At 35.7% G+C, this 6,328-nt stretch overlaps 1 long non-coding RNA gene across 1 annotated transcript; it reads left to right on the top strand.

Annotated features, from left to right (window-relative positions):
* Positions 1–2,545: 2,545 nt before the first annotated feature.
* Positions 2,546–3,191, top strand: LOC149174591 (uncharacterized). Its single transcript, XR_016258505.1, has 2 exons — positions 2,546–2,710; positions 2,938–3,191. It is a non-coding gene; the product is annotated as an uncharacterized LOC149174591 (long non-coding RNA).
* Positions 3,192–6,328: the final 3,137 nt, after the last annotated feature.

The following is a 6,328-nucleotide window of genomic DNA, read 5'->3' on the forward strand; positions in this document are numbered from 1 at the left end:
GGATCAAGCCCAAACGTAGCCCTAATGAGTATGGATTCCACTCATATGTCGTCAGACTGAAGGATCTTGAAGACTTTATTCTAAAGCCATTAGACGTAACAATAAATATTGAGGAATGAGCACATCAAGGATAAAAGATTGTTATGATCTAAACCTCTGAAATTGCAACCAAAGAAAGTAAGCATCTTTGATTTTGCAGCCAAAGAAAGCAAGCATCTTTATCATAAAATATATTAGGTCGGAGCGCACAACTATTTTATTAACAGATTGGATGTCCCAGCTACCAAAGAGGTACACTCGAACTCACGCGCAGAGGACAAAGAAAAGAGAGAGCACATGATGATCTTCGGTTGGTATTGAGGGAAGGGGAGACATAAAATATTTATGGCGATATGTGTGTCAACTGGACATGCATGGGATCCGATGAAACTTTTGATTTTGTCAACTGCCCCATTATACAAAAATCAAGGACGAAAGTAAGCTGCGCAGGGAGGCCGAGGTTTTGAATATTGCATCGGGAGTGCCCACCCTACCCGCGATATGGAAGTACAATCCAATGCACATTGTCATCTGATTTGAGACAAATAGGGGAGCACTAACTTGAACCCGTTCGTCTCTAGGGACGGGGCAGGCCGTGCACACCGGGAGACGGACTGCATGAGTCAACTCCATGTCTACTCTGTATTTTTTTGCGGCCCCAAAAGCTGTGTGACTGCCTTCCTGCCCCCACCCGGGGAATGAATGGAAAGATGGCCTACTTTGGTCATTGAAAAGAATAGAATAAATGGTTGGTTCGATCACCGATGGGCCCGGTGTCCATACATCCTTTTGTGCCGCTTTGTGTTTCTATGGAACCGGCATGCCTAAGTGGAGCCTCGGATTTCTACCACGGATTGCCGGCCACACCTCCAATTCCTCTTCATACATTTTGTCGAGGGGTTCTCTAATAATGCGAAGAATTTTGAGAGTATTTTTAAATAAATTTTATTATGTGAATATCGATGGTTATCTAAGTATTTTACTTTAGACTATTCAGTTTCTTTAACTATAGCATATTTTACTTTGAGAAATTGATGTTCCAACTAACACCAAAGTTTTTGGTTCTTCATTTCATAGGGTTAGGTGTTTGGATGTTTAGGTTTTTCCATATTTTTTAATGATAAAAAAGCTTTAGAGTCTCATTGTAACAAAATTGGGAGGGCATGTAACTTATATTAGTTACCCTTGCACTAATTAACTAATTTATTTCCATTTTGCATGTAATAGTGTTTTTAGTATTTTGTTATTAATGAATTAAAGTTTTGCTTTCTAAGTAATTCTTTGTTTCTATTTATATATGTATTTCATTGAGTTCTTGCATAAATCCAGATAAATAAGAGTGTTGAATCATTATTTTTTTCAAGAAATTCTATCACTGGAACATTGAATCATTTTTTTTGTGTTGAAATGGATTAAGCACCATCAAACCTCTTTTACAATTTTTTTGGTGGAAATGAATTAACCACCATAAAACCTCATCCTCACCCAACATTCTAAAACTTCCAATAACAAAGATTTCTAAAATTTTAGACTAATTTATCAAAATTTTCAAAAAAATTACACTAATCCATCAAAATTGTGCAGGATTTTCTGGTCTATTATAAGAAAAAGCTTAGCCTAGTTATACTACTCTTCATCATACTAGTATTGAATATTTTTTTCGGGATGAAAATAGATGAAACACCATTAACAAAAAACCATATCTATCAAATTCCATCAAAATTAAGCTACCCTCAATTTTCCATTTTTTCTTATGCGAAAACTTCACCTCCTTAGATTCCTCTTTTTGTTTCTTTTCCTTTTTCATCTACTCATTCCTCAATGCCAAACCCTTTTTCACGTCCTCATCCCTCAACGCCCAGCCTCCACGGTTGGACGTTAAAGGCGGGACTCAGTTGGACGCCAGGCCTTTCAGGTTCTCCTCTGCACCTGAATGACTCAAGAACAGAACTGAGCACCCAGATAAAAGTTACCAGTGACAACACTGACTGAAAGGCCGGACCATCCCTCATCAGTTGACTCGCTACAAACAAAACCCACCTGCGTCAATTTATCTTATTCTTCATTCCTCAGTCTGCCTCCTTCAGGGATGGTGCAGAGTTTTGGATGAGGGTCAGCACGCAGTTCGAGTTCAGAGTACCATTTTTAATTTTAACCTGATCCAAGACATAGGATCCGGCCCTCTACTGGCGGTGCTGCTGCGGATCAGTTTCATCGAACCCTAAAAGCCCTAGGCAATCGTGTGAAATTTCTGGATTCGTCCCAATGAAGCTAATTTCCGGATGCAATGATCTCCAAACGCAGTATTTCAGCGGCGTCATGATAAGTTTGCATGTGACACATTTTATTCCTCTGACGGCACTCATTTCTCCGACGGCTTTCATTGCAGGCGTGCCAAAGACAATGATCGAGCCGTATATCAGTCCACTAGTACAGAAACGGAAAGAACCTCGTTTCAGTAATATCGAATATTGTGCGCAGGCCAACGGGGACTTCCCTACCTAAAGCTAAATTGGGCATAAGTATTTACTCGCAGCTGATGTGCTTAATTTTCTGTAGCTCAGAACCTAAATCGAATCATATATTTTGCATGTTTTTGTGCTGCTGCGAGTCATATTTCCATGATATGCCCTCAGATTTGCTCATCTCGGAGATGTTCGCAAGTCCAGAGGTATATACTATATATCTATAGATCAGATATGATTTTTCATTTATTTTTTCTTGTCAATTTAAACACTTTCCTCTCTTGATCTTAGGATCAGTTATGCCAAACATAGTAAAATCAAGAGAGCAAGATTACACTGTGGGGAATCAAGTGAGATGGTCCGACTTAGGGTTAGGATTATTGCGTTATTGTGGAAGATACATATACATACTATATAATAATGGTATACACAGATGTAAGAGATGCGTTCAAAGTTTCAGCTCATGGTGGTTCCAGCAATGAACATTACGGTGGATCTGATTCGCTCTTGAGGGATTCATCTAAGCTGGTAAGAAGGTAGTTCACTATGATATGTTATGATCTGGTTTGCTGCGACGCAGGTTTAAGCTATTATATACTGTAATGGCATGAACAATGCATCAGTTACATATATTAATGCATTTTCTTTATACGTTTCTATAAAGTTTCAGATGTGCCTGGAGTTTTAGCAATGCATCAGACATGTGTGGAGCTTTACCAATTAATCGTTACTTTAAGTTTGTCTGTTGCAGAAAACCTAGTAATAGTAGAGTATTAACTGACTTCATTGAATATATAGATGTGTAATTTTGCTTATGCAATTCAGAATCCCTACAGGATGAAGGAAGGGAATGAAATTTCTTAGTTTCCATGATCCTAATCACTTTCAGACTCATGGTTTTTGCATAGCTATTGCATCAATCCGATTTATAAACTTATATACCCTCTACATCTCTAAAACCTTGTTTAGCCTTTAGGAGGACTTAATGGTTAACCTAAACCAGGATACTTGTCTTTTTATTTTTTGGGGGAGGGGGAGTGTGATTTCAAGTTGGAAGCATAAAACATTACATTGGAATTTCCTGACATTATGATCTAATCCATAATGGAAACATAATATTGGTGTATATAGTTTAACAGGAAACCATAATACGATCCACATCACTGTAACTCAGTAGGGTGAGCAATATGAGGTTGTGATGAATATTACAGATTTATGAAGATCTTCTCCTTATGTTGTTACGTTAAACTGCACATTTCTATGGATCTATTCTTCAAAGTGTCTTCCATTTTATCGCCAGACTACTGATTTAACAGTAAAATAGAGAGATGACAAGCAGTTTCAACTGTAAATTTTCGTCCATTATAGTTTTCCATAAGCACTATTACCTCACATTACTGCAATCTAAATCGAATATAGTTTTTTTTAAGCAACAGAGATCCCATGAACTTTTATGTTATGTGCCCTATGATTCTCTCTGACACCTAAATTTAGAGTTACTGTGGAAACATACAGTCTATATAATCATTTTTCGTTTTCAATCACTAAGCTACTATAGTAGTTATTTAAATTTAAATGGCATTATCAGATTTTTTAGTCAAATATCAAACATGATGTACTAAGACAATCATGAGCTCAATGGGTTGTCACATTATCAATTACATTAGAACATTAAAATAGAATAGAATGATCAAAAGAGAGTAAGCCAATTTACTGCTTATTGACTTATTGCATGGTGCTACCCTTAACATTTGAGGATTCTCAGGTCTTTTACGTTGATCTTTCATTTATAATTATCAAACTAAGGCGCATTTACAATCCTCGTGCCAACCCTAAAACGGCCTCTCCAACACAGATTTGAGTTACGTAGTTAACCTTTTTATTTATTTAATCCATACATTGACTTCAGCTCTCTGTACATAGTTAAAAAAACAGTCCCACAGTTAAAAAAACAGTCCCACCGCCCCCTATAAACCAACCAGTAATACTATAAGTGCTGCCCGTGCAATGTAAAGAAACTTGAACGTACAAAGGTGTACATAAACATGGCAAGCAAACGTGAAATTCCTCTGCGCTGCGTATTGACTAGTCTAGTCACTGGTTGTGGTTACGTACACAAGGATTTGTACAGGAAGATAATGTCACCACCATTTCCATTTGTCTTTGTACAATCTTTTTGCTTTCACATCCACCATAAGATCATTTCAATGCCGGAATTGTTTTGAAAATACCATGAATTATTTTCAGTTTTAAGTACTCTATGGTGGGAATCAGTTTAAGTCCTCTATGTTGGGAATCACTCTTGTTTAGACCAAAACCCACAAAACCCATAGTTGTTACTAAATGTTCTTATTGTCGCAAATAAAAATTCTCAAAAAACTGTGAATCCACGTCTCAAAAGACATGAGAAGCCCTTGTTTATCCAATATTTACTGTAATAGGTCCGCTGCACAGTGCTCCCAAATTCATTACAGAAATACTCGAAAAATATGTTTACACACCTAGTTTATATATTTTCGTGTTTGTACAAATTGCAGGCAAACCTTACACATTGACAAGTGAAAGAAGATGTCCTGACTGTGAACTGTTTGACAAACACGGATTTGACTGTCTTTCTGCTGTAGCTATGTGTTAAAATAGTTGATTTAACAAACATTTTTTTGTTATAGGAATATTATGGACATGGTTTTGGGATGTTAACCATTCAGATTTTACTGTCTTTTCAATGTAAATGGATCATGGTTGTGAGATGGCGGTACGGCTGTTGAACAAGGTTTGTTAACCACCCAATTATTCTAAGGCTTTTGTTTTTGGTATTGAAAATTTATTAGTAGGTAAAAAAAAAATTATGGTCCATGGATAATAGTCATGATATTAAGTATTACGTAAATAATGATATTAAAAATTGAAATCATTTTCTTGTTGAATCTTATTGCCCTTGTATCAATCTTATTTAACGTATTGAGGAAAAATATCACTATACAATTGGAACCGGCCATGAATACACAGTCGGATATAGTGTCAGTTTACAGTAAAATGCTCTACTTCCAAGCCATCTTATTTCTTGCTGGTATCTTTAACGCCTCTTGTGTTTGTGTCTAATGGTTTTGTGATCTATCCAGAGGATATGGCAAACCTTAGCTCGCCTACATTGCTGTATTTTTAGTTCAGACATACCTCTTATAGAGCACAACTGGTTATAGTCCAGAAGAAATGAACCATAATCGAATTCCACGTAAACTTCGCAACGCAGAGACTATTGCAGATACATCTCCGAACCTAATACTAATTATCGGGCGTATAAGAATAAATTCAACCGATATTGACAACAAATTTGGTTTTATACCTAAGAGTTGAAAATATTTTCCTCATGGTATATTTTTAAATTATTTAAAAAACTTCAATAGTTATATCAAAAATATATATACAGTGATATATTATTGTAAAAGTCAAATAAATTTGAAAGCCAAAATAGAAAAGATTATACATAAAAATAAATATAACATTTGTAATGGACTTTACAAATCTGTTTAATCATATATACTTATAATGTATTAGATGAATAAGAAATCCTCATTCTAGTCTCATTACATCTCCGCTTAGTATTTCATTCATCCGTGTTTCACTTTTCATTCTTACTAAGTTATATTAACATACAAATTAGTACGTTCTCATGGGATACAAATTAATCTAACCAAACTCATGCTATGGCATACAAATTAGTCTAACCAAACTCATGTGTCAAAATTGAGTGGAGAAACAACCTTTCAAACCAAATTTGTTTATATAATGATTGTTATATTTTTCAACATTTTTTTATTTGG

Source organism: Pinus tabuliformis, chromosome 4_1, assembly GCF_031772625.1.
Source record: "Pinus tabuliformis cultivar Carrire ecotype Pingquan chromosome 4_1, CPIR1, whole genome shotgun sequence".
In the NCBI taxonomy this organism is placed as follows: Eukaryota; Viridiplantae; Streptophyta; class Pinopsida; order Pinales; family Pinaceae; genus Pinus; species Pinus tabuliformis.